This window comes from Momordica charantia, assembly GCF_013281855.1.
Source record: "Momordica charantia cultivar OHB3-1 chromosome 5 unlocalized genomic scaffold, Mcharantia_2.0 BLBB01000005.1, whole genome shotgun sequence".
In the NCBI taxonomy this organism is placed as follows: domain Eukaryota; kingdom Viridiplantae; phylum Streptophyta; class Magnoliopsida; order Cucurbitales; family Cucurbitaceae; genus Momordica; species Momordica charantia.
Genome location: NW_028275163.1, coordinates 11,911,963 through 11,924,945, shown reverse-complemented (window position 1 = coordinate 11,924,945; position 12,983 = coordinate 11,911,963). Strand labels below are relative to the sequence as shown.

Below are 12,983 nucleotides of genomic sequence, written 5' to 3'. Positions count from 1 at the left end.
TTTTTCTAAAAATAGTCGGGAGTGGTAATTAAAAAAAATCAAGAACAAATTTTGTCTGACTATATAATAAAATAGTTGGTGTTTGGTGTACACATGTGTCCATATATATATATATATATATATATATATATATATATTTTACAAAAAGAAATATCTTCTAAGTTTTTATTTTTAATTTTATTTACTTGTTTCTATTTTCTTTCAAAAAGTTACTATTAATATTCTTACAAATTTAGACAAGAATCTAATAAAATAAAAAAAAATCTCAAAACTAAGATTTAATTAAAAAAATTTCTATCTAAACTTCAAAATTTTATGTTATAAAAATTTAAAGCTTCATGAACCTAACTAGTTCCAATTTAAATTCAAATTAATACATAACCATTCGATTAAGTTGACTACCTTTCATTCCAATAAAAAAAATTAGGCTATAATTTAAATATAAATATTTTATTTACGGAATGCTTGGTGAAACTAGAATTAACTTATATTATTTTTTTATAAAAAATATATTAATAGAGGGTTGAAAAAATAATTTAAATTCATAGGGCTCAAACTCGGGACCGAAGAGAGGTAGGACACAATTACGCAGGATAAGCATACTACTATAACAAATACCATTTTCTACTTGTTTCATGGAGTATTTGGGGAAACTATTAAGCATAAATCTATACTCGATGCGACCGGACAATCCCAAAATAATTAATATCGTCAACAAAGCTGCAGTTTTTCCGACAGAAATGAAACGCGCTCAAAATCATTTGTTTTTGTATGTCATACATTCTCAAGATGGTCTAGGTAATTGTCATGGAATACTTGAAATTTTTTTTATTTTCATTGACAATTATAAAATGTCATAAAAGCATGAAACTTTTCGTAAATTGCCGTTTTTTCCATCCAAAATCGCGCCTCCACCATTTCGTGACAGTTTTCCACTGTCATAAAACTTACAAAAATCGAAAAATAGCGTTTTCTCTCGCAAAAAACACGCCTCCATCATTTATGACAGTTTTTTTTTTCATCCAAACTTTTTTATTGTTCACAACTGTCATGGAAGACCAACTTTCTACTAGTGAATGTTATTTGCGAGATATAAAATTATTCCTCGAGTCAATTGGCAAGCAAATCACAATGTATGATTTACCAATAATCAAACATATGCCGCATGCAAATAGTTGTTATATGAAAGACATATTGGATGAAAGATTAATTATAGTCTCGAACGAGGATATTCAAGCTTCATCCAAGTTGAATGAAGACAAAAAATTGGCATATGATATTATTGTTCATAGAATTGTGAATAATAAAAGTGGCGTGTTTTTTATCGATGGGCCAGGAGGAACAGGAAAAACATTTTTTGTATCGTGCATTGCTAGCTACTATAATTATATTTTCCTCCCACATAATATTACAATTACATGTGAAAATGATGAGGCTACAGTGATGAAGTTACACGACGTTATGTATCCTAATCTCGAAAAAAATGCAACTTCAACAGAATACATGACAAATATGGTAGTTCTATCCTCTACAAATGTACAAATGAGTATGTTAATCAGATCAAGGAGAAAATGATTGAGCTATTTTCCGGAAAAATCTTTGAATTCCTGAGTTTTGATGAGGCAATTGATGACACACATAATTACTATCAATAAGAATTCCTCAACTAATTATTGCCTAATGGTATTCCTCCACACAAATTGATGTTGGAAAAAAATTGTCCAATTATACTATTGAGGAACTTAGACCCAGGTAACAGTTTATATAATGGAACTAGAATGGTTTGTCGTGAATTTTGCAAAAATGTCATTTATGCAGAAATCACCACTAAATAGAATGCAGGAAAACAGGTTTTCTTTCCACAAATACCTATGAGCCCTGAAAACGATGAAGGATATCCATTCAAAAGAAAAAGAAAAAAATTTCCAATACAACTTTTCTTTGTCATGACTATTAATAAGGCTCAAGGGCAAACAATACCGAACATAGGAGTTTATCTTCCTCAAAATGTTTTTTCACATAGACAACTATACGTGGTACTATCAATAGGTATCTCTATGACGACAACAAAGGTGTTGGTGAAATCAAAGGAAATTGGACAAAAAACATTGTATACAATGAAGTTTCGACTCTGTAAATCTATTTGTTTACCATGCACTATTATATTATGTATCACAATTATAATAATATTATTCACATAATATCCCATTCTTATTTTTGTTTCAATGTTAATAAAGGTTCATAAATTAAACTAATATTACTTTACAAGTTAAAAATAACAATGATAAACAAATTTCTAATAAAAATATATATTAATAATTATATACATACATCAGGATTAAATTATTAAGAAATTCAGTGTTAAATTTAATGTTAATTTCGTGCCTGGCACATGGTATGTCACTAGTCTTAAATAAGTTTCAAAAAATGATTTTTATATCAAGGATAAAAAAACATTCCAAACAAATTGTAATAGGTAAGTTATCAAAATATTTATTAAACTTTTGTTTCATTTTTTCAATCACTGATTTAAATAGATCTACATTGGAATAATTCTTAAACATAAAACAAATATTAAGTAAATTTAGTATAACTTCACAAATACTAGAATAACATATCCAACAAAAATATTTTGTCGAAGTATCAAAAACATTTTAAAAAATCTCGAACAATTGATGCATATCTCCAATCAAGCTCAGTAAGTTGTATTAACATGACGAGAACTATTACGTAATTCAATACAATACAAATCTAAAATTTCTTTATATGTAACTGCCACTTTCAACATTTCAAAAGTTGAATTCCATTCGTAAATCAATTCTAATATTTCTTCTCTTTTTGTTTAGTTGTTTATAATATTTAAAATATAATTCATGTCTAAATTGAGAATTATTAATATTAAGAACTAAATATTTCAACTTTAAAATAGAATAAAAAAATAGACAAACCATCTTGTACAATTAACATGGGCACAATAGCGAATACAAAAATAATGCCTAGTGGTGATTTCAAATAATGACATAAAAATAAAGTAGCTATATCCATTATTACTAACATTATCTAGAGTTAAAATAAAACCTAATCAACAATATTATCTCATGCTTTAAGAGATTCTAATATGATATTTCCTATATAACTAGTATGAGGAGACAATCATTTTAAATGAATTAATTTGTTTGCATAATTTCCGATCAACATCAATATAATGTGTAGTCAAACAAAAATAACTTGTGTAATGACAAAAAGTCCATGTATTAGAGGTCAAACAAATTCTTCGCTTAAAATTAGAAAAAAAGTTAATAAAAAACTTTTTTTTGCCAAATTTTTTTTTCATGACATCTCATTTCACGGTAGAAGCCTAAAAATCTTCATATTGTGCGTTAAAAGACCGCTGAATGGTATCAGTAAAATCTTGATTATCTATGAAAGTAAAAGGAAGCTTTGCTATAATCATGTAATATACTCATTCAGATTTAGCATATTCCTTATTATAATAAAAATTAGTTAAATTACCTAATTGCATATATTTTCCAAGTAGAGCCATTACAGACAATATTTTGATTGGTGATGAATATATTGGTGCCTTAAAGAAGAAAAGGAAGGGGAAAGATGGCTATAGGACCCTAAAGTTGGACAGGAGCAAGGCTTATGATAGGGTTCAATGGTGTTTTCTTGAGAAAATGATGTTGAAGATCGAATTTCATTCTAAATGGGTTGTTTATTATGGATTTTATTTTTACCCCTCCTTTTCGGCATTGTTAATGGAGAAGCAAAAGGGAGTAGCGGTCGTAGGCGAGACATTTGACAAGGTGAAACTTTATTTCCATACTTATTTCTTATTTGTGTCGAAGGTCTGCAGGCATCCATTCACAAAGCTCATGCCTTGCGAGAATTTTAAGCTTTTCTATCACTCCTAATTACCTGACTATCTCTCATATCTTATTTGTTCATGATAGTCTTATCTTCTGCAAAGCGAATATTTCTGAACTTCATTCTATCATATGCCTTCTTCTTGATTATGAAAGAGCTTCGGGGTAGTAAACAAATTTTGAGAAGTCGGTCCTTTGGTTCTCTCCAAATGTCCACTCAAATTTTAAACATGATATGCAAATGGTGATGGGATGCGCGTGGTTCCTAATCTTGGGGACTATTTAGGTCTCATTTCAGCTCTTTCAAGAAATAAAAGCAGGGATTTAAAATCAATCAAAGATAGGATTTGGAAGGTGATCCAAGGTCGGAAGGAAAAATTGTTCTTTAGTAGGGGAAATAAGGTGTTGATAAAAAGTGTGGCGCAGGTTATACCTACTTATGTTATGAGTTGTTTTCGACTCCCAAAATCTTTTTGCATGGATTTGTCTTTGCAATGGCTAGATTTTGGTTGGATTTTTCGGAAGAAAAAAAAGATTCACTAGATTAGTTTGGAAAAACTTTGTTGGGCGGAAGAGTTGGGAGGTCTTAATTATTTTAGAGACCTTGGGGTTTTTAATCAAGCGCTTATTGCTAAGAGCTATGGAGATTTATTAAAACTCTTGATTTACTTACTGCTCGCATTATCTATGAGATCTATGTATAGAGTTTTCCCTTCTTGATCCTGAAATAGGGTCTCAGCCATCTTAATTTTGGAAGGGGTTGGTGTCGGGTAGAGATCTCCTGATGAGGTGGTTGAGAAAGGTGGTTGGTGATGGTACAATAATTGATTTCTTTAATGATGTCGTGAATCAACCTTTCATCCCTTATTTCTAAGGGTAATTCCGAATAGAGGGTGGTTGGTGGCTGAGTTTCTAACTCCGTCTAGGAGTTGGGATTTAAGGAGCTGGGAGAAGTGGTTGATGAAGAAGATGTTCTCACAATTTTGCATTAGTTAGCCCGACCTCAGGTTACCCGACGCGTATCGTTACTGCAACCACTTTGGTACTTTGCTTATCGCTTTTTTAGCTTTATCCCAATTAGTAGATGTGGGGGAACGGAACGGTGAATTTTGGCATTATTCTAAGTAGCATCAATATACGGCTAAGAGTGGGTATAAGCTTGCAATAAAATCAAATTTACTAGTACGCTTTACGAGCAGCAAGGTCAATGAAAATTGGTGGTCAAAATTTTGGAAAACTAATCTTCCCAAGATCCAAATTTTCATTTGGAAAGAAATTCATAACAGCATTCCAGCTATGGCTAATTTAATGATAAGGGGTTTAGATGTATTATCAGTATGTCATTTGTGTTTGGTGAAGAAGAAGAAAACTACCCATGTTCTAATTAATTGTAAACGTGCTGTCTATAATTATACTCAAACATGATGTTCCAAAAATTCACTCAAAATCTTAATGGATTCTGCAGTATTTGGAAGGAGGGTACTAAAATCATATCAGAAATCAGATAAGAAATTATGGAGAGAGTACCTTGTACAAACAGGCTGTCGTCTCTTTCTAGTGGGATTTTTGCAAATCAATTCCCTTAATAGAAAGCGGCAGGTTGTAGTGTTGTTGAAATTCCAGCTTTGGTCTTCGAGCAGCCATGATTTCTTCACACGAAGTTGCTTCTCCCCTATTTGCTAAAATTCTTGCGATTCATGAAGGAATTCATTTGGTCGAACATACAGATTTGGGGAATGTTGCTTTTCAATCAAATTCTCTGAAAGCAATTCACTTTATCAATGGAGAAACTCGATGGGAGAATGAAAGTGAAAGCTGGATTTAAGATATTAGGGCTTTGGCTACCTCTGTTTCGTCCATTACCTTCTTACATGTTGGTTGGGAGAAGAATGAAATAGCTCACCCCCTTATGAAGGAGGCTTCTAGATTTGATCTTCCATTGTGCTGGTTGACAGAATTTCCTTCTTGGCTTGTTCAAGTCGTGGAAGATGAGAGAGTTTTGTGTGTTGCTTCTTTGACTTCTACCTAATTTTATATAATGAAGTTTAGTTTTAAAAAAAAAATTGCATCTATTACATTGTGTTTTTTACCACAAATCTCACGTACCTAATAAGATGACTAATACCATCTTTTTATAAAAAATAACCACAAGTCTTATAACATTTTGTTTTCGACCAGAAAAATAACCATAAGCTGGAAAATCATTAATCGTCTACGATAAGGCAGCATGAAGTTGGAAGAATGAGGCATTGAAACTATCGTACGTGAGGACGCCATTCACCCATAGCTCATTCAACTCATCTATCAAAGGTTGTAGGTAAATATCGATCTCTTTACTAGAAGATCTTGGCCCAAGAATGAGTAGAGATAAAAAAAATCGATGGTTCTTTTATACACTTCCAAGGGGGCAAATTATAGGGAATGGGCATTACTAGCCACATACTATATGATAAATTCATATTTTCAAATGGGTTAAAACCATCCAAAGAAAGTGACAATCTCACATTACGAGCATCTGCAGCAAAAGAAGGGTATTGGCTATCAAAATGTTTCCAATGCTTAACATCAGCAGGATGTCGAAGTATTCCTTCAGTTTCAGACCTTTTATCTTTATGCCACCTCATATCCTCGACAATATGTTTTGAAAGAAATAATCTTTGTAACCTTGTCTTCAATGGAAAATACCTCAGGACCTTATGGAGAATTTTTTTCCCTTTGTTTTATTAAGTTTGTACCTTGACTCTCCACAATGCGGGCAATGGTCTAGTTATGCATATTCTTTCCAAAATAAAGCACAATCATACTTACACGCATGAATTGACTCATATCATTCCTAGATCACGTAATCTTTTCTTAGCCTCATAATTTTATTTAGGAAGTCTTACACCATCTAGAAATGCATCACTTAATAATGAGAGTAACATATCAAATGATTTATCATTCCAATGATTATGAACCTTAATGTGCATAAACTTTATTAAAAACTAATGATGTAAACTTCAGACATCCTGGATAAAATTCCTTGTCTACATCATGTAACAATTCAGTGAAGTTATTTGTCTCATACTGCTCATTTAATTCTATAGGAATGTCTCCAAACATTGGACCATTCAAGTCATGGAGCATCTCATCATCATTATTCCTAACTCTCACTTGATTTATATTATTTCCACCATCTTCTCTATTTCTACCCGAATATGAAAATGTAGCTCCAAGAAACCTTGATTTGAGTGTTACAAATGGAGAAACATCTACCTTTTCTCCATGAAATGTCCATTTACGGTATGTCAGAGACATCCGACATACCATATTTAAATAAATGACGCTTTATATCATTTAATTTATTCATAAAGACATTTAGACAGTTCGAACAAGGATATCTTGTTTTTCCTTTTGCATCCAAATAATTCTTAGCAACTTCCATAAAACTGCTGATCCCCGTCAAAGTATTGACTACATCTTCGATCTTTCAAAGTTATCCAATTTCGATTCATTGCAATGTTTTTTACAAAAACAATCTTTTGTAGAATTAGATATGTTTTAGTTAATTACTATTTACAACTTACACTTAACTAAAAACTAAAGTGATTTACAACAATAGTATGTGTACAATTTGAAAATTGTTTAGAATTCATTAATATGAACTAATGAATTTTCAAATATATGAAATGGTTTTTTTCTCTTAATTATCAAATATTAAGAATCGAAGGAAGATGAGATTATTGTTGGTAATTAATTCTACACATGCTATTGTTATTTATTTTGTTACCTCACATTCAAATTATTGATACACTCAAATAGTAAACAGTTATTCAAAAAGTATAATAGATGATTCTTTGAACAAGTAAAAAAAAGGCACCAAGCAATATAAAGCCATGTGTAGAATTAGATCAAAATCATTTGTGACACTTTTTGTATGTCATACATTCTCAAGATGGTCTAAGTAATTGTCATGGAATACGTGAACATTTTTTTTTTCTTGACAGCTATAAAATGTCATAAAGCATGAAAATTTTCGTACATTGCCGTTTTTTCTGGCCAAAATCGCGCCTCCACCATTTTGTGACAGTTTTTCAGTCATAAATTCAGTTTTCGTGACAGTTTTTAACTGTCATAAAACTTACAAAATCCGAAAAATTACGTTTTTTCCTACCAAAAACACGCCCCCATCATTTATGACAGTTTTTTCCTCCAAACAATTTGGGTTCGAAATCCTACTTCACGGTGGTGATGAATGCCGGTGGTAGTGGCGGCGAACGGTCTTGGTAATGGAGCCGACGAGTGAATGGCGGCAACTGTACGAAAGAGTGAGGCGATGGCGGTGGTACGAAAAAGGGAGGCAGTGGTGGTGATAGACGAGGAAAGCAGTGTAGGTGTAGGATGACGGGGGCAGCGTCGTGACTAGCGGCGGCGGCGGTAGCACGGGTGAGGGATGGCAGCAACAGCACTAGTGAGCGATAGCGGCGGCAGCTGATGAACGGGTGGCAGCAAGGCGAACGACGGTGCCAGCTTCAAAGAGAAAAGAGAGAAAAGGTTGAGGGTTTCAAAAATGGCAAAAAAGAAACTCAATTTGAAATCTAAATAGACTTTTCATCGCTGAAATTCTTTATCAGCGACGCCAGCTTAAGTTCACTTCGCTAAATAATTAGTTAGCGACACCGCTTTTAAACAGCGTCGCTAAATATAAGATATCAACGATGATGCTTGATGTGAACCAAGGAAGCACCATTGTCATGCCTCAAGGACCCATAACGAGATCAAGAGCCAAGAAGCTACAACAAGCTTTACTTTCTCATGTTCAATACTTGGTGAGCTCGGCTAGGGATGATCAAGAGAGAGATGGAACTTTTCAAGTCAATATCTTCCAAGTAGAGCTTAAGGGAGGCGTTGCATTAAATGAACTCTAAGTTCATTTAAAGGAGCTGAAGTTGAAGTGGAGTTTAACTCAAGTTGCATTCAATAAAGCCAAGTTCAATTCAAGGAACTCAAGTTGCATTAAATGAACTTAAGTGCATCTCAAGCTTCATTTATTGCAAGTTATCCATCAATTAATGGAACTACACTTCAAACTACTTCAAGTGAAGCTTCATTTATAATTGGGAGGTTACAAAGACTTTGAAGGGTGACCAAGACTTCAATTCTCAGATTTAAACATCTTTTTATTATATTTTCAGTTTTAAACATTTCATTTATGTGTTTTAAGTTACATTTTAGCTAGTGGATGTTATGGCCATCATGTAATTGGGAGTTACAACCTTTCAAATGCCTTTAGGTTACTTTTAGGGTTGTTTTGGAGGCTATAAATAGCCTAGCTTGTTTCCTTTGAAAGATAGATTTTGATGATTGAATGAAGTTGCTATTTTGCTTCAAAAAGCCTTGAGCTTGTTTTTCTTTGCAATTCTTGAGTGTTAGATTTGCATGCTAGAATCATTCAAGTAGTCTTGATCAAGCTATTTGTGGAGTGGTTCGAATCTTGAGTTTAGAAACAAGTTTTCTCTACTCTTGATATTGATCATCAAGGTAAATCCGTTCTAACTTCTTCCTTGGGTTGACATCATCTCGATTTGGGGGTTTTAACATTTGTGATCTAGGGGTTTGCATAACCATAAGGGTTCTTAGATCCAATTGGCTATTGTTTTCTTATCACTGCTTTTTTCTCCCGTCGCTAATATTATTTAGCGACACATGGCTATGCTGGCGTCGCTCATAGTGTTTTTTAGCGACAACTTCGATCTTCTGCCTCTAAAAGTGTCTCTAAAAGCCCAGTTTTTTGTAGTGTGTATTTCCTTTGATTAAAAAAAAATTCCTTTGTTGATCTAGAAAATTTCATCCCTAGGAAATATTTCAAAGTTTCCAAAATCATTAATAAAATTCAATGGCAAGTATTTTCTTTAAAGAGACTAATCTTTTTACATCATTGCTTGTGAGGATAATATCATCAACATAAACAATCAAAATAACCATTTTGTAATTTCCACTATGCTTATAAAAGATAGCATGATCTTGTTTGTTTTGAAGGAATCCTTAGCTAGTACTGCTTTCTCAAAACGTTCACACCATGCTCGAGGGGACTGTTATAGACTATAGAAAGGTTTCTTTAATTTGCATACTTCATTATTTCCAATATCCATTTCCAAACTAGGGGTAAATCCATAAATACATATTCTTTAAGTTCTCCGTTGAGAAAAGCATTATTGACATCCAATTGGTGAAGCGGCCGATCTAGGTTAACAACAATAGATAAAAGAACTCTAATAGAGTTAATGTTAGCAACAAGGGTAAATTTTTCCTGATAGTCAATCCCATAGGTTTGAGTAAAACCTTTAGCTACCAATCTTGCTTTGTATCTCTCAATACTACCGTCAGCATTGCATTTTATAGTGAAAACCCATTTGCATCCTACATTTTTCTTCTCTCTTGGAAAATCTACAATATCCCAAGTGTAATATCCCATAACTGCTAATTTCCAATTCGAATCATTTAGGGCCTCCTGAATGTTCCTCCATGTTCTTGATCCTATAGGTGAAAGTTCTATGACTATTTGAAAGGTTTTCATATGAAAGATAATTTGCAAGAAGATATTTAGTGCACCTATAGATACCTTTTTTAAGAGCTATGGAATCACAAGATTAGACACATCAGGTAAGATGTTTTGAATGGGAGATGAAGTAGGAATATGAGATTCCTTACCATAATTTTCAGTATCATTCTTCAAAGTATTAGACCAGGTTGGTGACAAGTCAACTTTATGAGCTTCATTCATTTGATTTGGTCGCCTTCTTGTATAAACCTGAAGCTCAAGGTTTTGATCACTAGGATCATTTTGTAGTGTTTCTTCCCCATAATAAGAATCTTCTACACTTGGCATTGAGGAACTAAAAACATTAGGATGATATTAGGAATAAGGGTAGAGATATCCCAAAAATTACCTTCGTAACTGGATTCCTCATCCTAAAGGGAATTTTGGGTAAAAGATGGTTGAATTTGTAAAAAAGACACATCCATACTGACATAACATTTTTTTGTTGTAGGATCAAACACTTATAACCCTTTTGTCTTTGAGGTGCCCCACAAAAATGCATTTTCCTGAAGCCTCCAGAACGTTTCACGAGTGTGTCAAGATTTATTACAATAATCACACCATATGCGAGATTTCTCATTCCCCTTACTTTGATGATTTGATGCCTTATTCGCAGATGTTATAATCATCAATGCAGAATCTTTAACAGTGTTGCTTGTACTTTTCTTACCGAGCATAACATTCCGATGACTTTCTTCACGACGAACTTCAAAAAAAATTTCACCAATTGTTGGAAGTGATTGCTTACCAATAATCCTACCCCTGACCTCATGAAATTCCACATCCAAGGTAATAAAAAGTTTGTAAATTCGAATTTCTTCTACGATTATTTTAGATAAAGTTTAGAGTCATCTGAGAATTTCCACTCATGAATATCAAATGAATCTAAATCTTGCCAAATCCTTTTCAAAGAGTTAAAATACTTTGTAACTATATCTGTTCCTTGTCGAATTTCACTCAACTTTAAAGTCAGTTTAAAAGCTTGAGACTGATTCCCCATATCATAATACATCTCTTTCACATTGCCCCATAATTTCTTTGCAGTGGAATAACACATATAATTGCCACTGATCTCCACGTCTATGGAATTAACTAACCAAGTTATTACCATGAAATTTTCAATGTCCCACATAGTGAATAAAGGATCTTCTGCAGCCGACGCTATTTTATCTTTAGTAATGTAGCCAATTTTGTCTTTTCCACGAAGATACATCCAAGCACTTTGAGACCAATGTAGAAAATTGTCTCTACTAAGCCGAATGTTAGTTATTTGGACAATATGACCACTAGGGTTGAACAGGGTTTCATAAATCTTAGAGTTATATGGATGATCTGTTTTCTTTGAAGATACATCAACCATGGCTACTGATTCTGCAACAACCAACCACAATGGTAACAAAAACTAGTAGCAAAACGATTAAACCCTAGGTGGCGACGATGACGGTGACCAGCAGCAGAAGTCAACCAGCGACAACAGTGAAAGGCAACCAGCGGAAGATGACGGCTCGAAGAAAAAATGTGCAAACCATGACAGTGATGAGTTGATTGTGAGGTTGTGAGAGTTTGAGAGATTGTACTACAAATTTCAAAACTATTGCAAGGGTTGCTCTTGAGCCTGAAAAAGAGCATTGTAACGGTTTTATCGTTCTTGCTTTTGGAAAAAAAAACATTGTATTGGTTGTACTCTAAGTCGTGGAAAGAGTCGAGTTCTTTAATTGAACACCCAAGAGGAGCTTGGGAAGTGGAGTAGGTTGATGTGGTCGAACCACTATAAAATTTCCGATGTCATTTTCTCTAACCCTATTCTATTTAATTTTTGCAATTAATTTTCTTTATTATAAATTGCATGAAATTAATTGCTAGAATTTTTTATTCATGTTTATAGTCAGTGTTTACATTTAGATTAATTAGGTTGATAGAAATGTATTTCTAATTTATTGATTAATTTTGTGAAAATGATTTATTTGTAAAAACTTCGTATAATTGTTTAAATTGGAGTCACCGTATTAAAAAATTTATAAAGTTTCATTAAATCTTATTCATCCTTTCTAAGGTTCTCATACCGATCCAACAAAAGAGATTCCTCTCACTAAAAGAACTCTCAACTGAATGAGAAAAGAGTTGCTATATCCTAAATGCAAGGTCCAGATCCATGCAGCCTAAAATTGCAACCATGTTTTCTTTTTAATCTTTGAAATTTGAACCATTAAGAATAAGAATATTGTTTTGAATAGCAAAACTTATAGAAATATCACCTGTTAAGAAAGCAAATTTAAACATATGATACTGCTCACATTAATAATTGTTAATATTTAACAATTAACCATACTAATCCTAAAATTCAAATAATGGTTAATCGATTCGCAAGATACCTAACACAACATCAACATCAAACTTTTGTACAGTAATATTGACTGTAAGTGGTAATCTTGGCGTAGTGATCTTATTAACAATAAATGCACGTCAAATAACAAAACCTATATGTGGACCGATTGATTATTCACATGCCCAAAAGCTTTATAATTATCACATAT

General features: G+C 32.9%; 1 pseudogene; it reads right to left on the bottom strand.

Annotated features, from left to right (window-relative positions):
• Positions 1 to 10,482: 10,482 nt before the first annotated feature.
• Positions 10,483 to 11,809, bottom strand: LOC148211317 (uncharacterized; annotated as a pseudogene).
• Positions 11,810 to 12,983: the final 1,174 nt, after the last annotated feature.